Source organism: Echinops telfairi, unplaced genomic scaffold (assembly GCF_000313985.2).
Source record: "Echinops telfairi isolate 266 unplaced genomic scaffold, ASM31398v2 ScPeMD7_7473;HRSCAF=8511, whole genome shotgun sequence".
Classification (NCBI taxonomy): domain Eukaryota; kingdom Metazoa; phylum Chordata; class Mammalia; order Afrosoricida; family Tenrecidae; genus Echinops; species Echinops telfairi.
This window is the reverse complement of record NW_022111377.1, coordinates 9,858,189-9,859,579: the sequence shown is the minus strand read 5'-3', so window position 1 is coordinate 9,859,579 and position 1,391 is coordinate 9,858,189.

Here is a 1,391-nt window from a genome sequence, read left to right as displayed (position 1 = left end):
CTAGTCTACCCAAATCAACACAACTACTCATCAAAATTATAATGTTAAATCAAAGGAAGGGATGTGGGCTATGCTACTAGAAGGTTTCATAACCTTTGATAACTACTGAATAGAAAGCTGATGATGTGAAATGTAACCCCCCACCTACAGTTTAAAAAATTTTTTTAATTACCTTTTAGAGCAAGTCAACTAATAAAATATGAAAAATCATTTTTAAGAAATTCTGTAATGATAAAAGTGATCCCTTAGTGAAGGTATCTTTTCTTAAGGTAGATTCCTACCTTTGGGGTTCAATGAAAGTTATGGGTCCACTACCTCAGTTTATGTTCACATAATTTATTTTATTTCATTGTGAGTTATTTTTAGATACCATACTGGTATAAAATATATTTTGCATTATATGAGGAGGTACTCCCCCCCAAAAAAAAACCCAACACAAAACAACAACTGGAATTGCTCTGGGTGGAGCAGAACTTTCACAGTACTAATATTTCTCACTAGGTGAGCATCAATCAAATTGCTCTGAGTTAGTGGACCCACTGGCGTAACCTGGGAAGTTTCTCTTTGGTCACAGTGAATTTGTTCAAAAAATCCATTTTGCTACTCATTTTTTGTGATGGTGGATTTAAGAGAACAGCATGCAACTATGAAATTTTGTTTTCTGTTTGGGAAATATGCCGCAGAAACTGATGTGATGCTGAACACAGCTTACAAGGACAGCAATCTTGGAAAAACTCAAGTGTATGAGTGGTTTGCTCATTTCAAAAAAAGGTGAAATTAGGAGCTCATAGTAAGGGCTAAATAGAAAATAAATGTTTAGAAAATAATGATGACAACAATGTACAAATATGCTTGATACAATTAATGTATAGATTGTTATAAGAGCTGTAAGAACCTCCAATACGATCTTTTAATAAAAAAAAATTTTTTGAAAGATGAAATGTCGATGAATGACAAACCTCATTCTGGATGCCCATCAACTTCCCGAACAGACAAAGATTTCGACTTGTAATGCATTTGGAGTTCGTTCTACCAGGTCAGCCTGTTAAGCTTTCTATTTAGAGGTTCTGAAAAGATTGTGTAACAGTGTGTGACAAAAGGCTGATTTGTGGCAAGTGGGGTACTGGTTTTGCCACCAGGACAGTGTACCCACTCATGCAGCCATCTCAGAGCTCCAGTTTTTAGGGAAAAAATAGCATGCCTCTCTTGCCCTATGCAACTGACTAACCTGACCTCGCTTCGTGTGACTTCGTTGTATGTCTGCAAATGAAGAGTAACATGAAAGAACAGCGATTTCACAATGTTGAAGAGGTAAAGAAAAAAAAACGAGGGAGGTCGTGATAGGTAGGTTTATTGTGCCAACCAGGCCAATAGATACATGTGGGATTAAT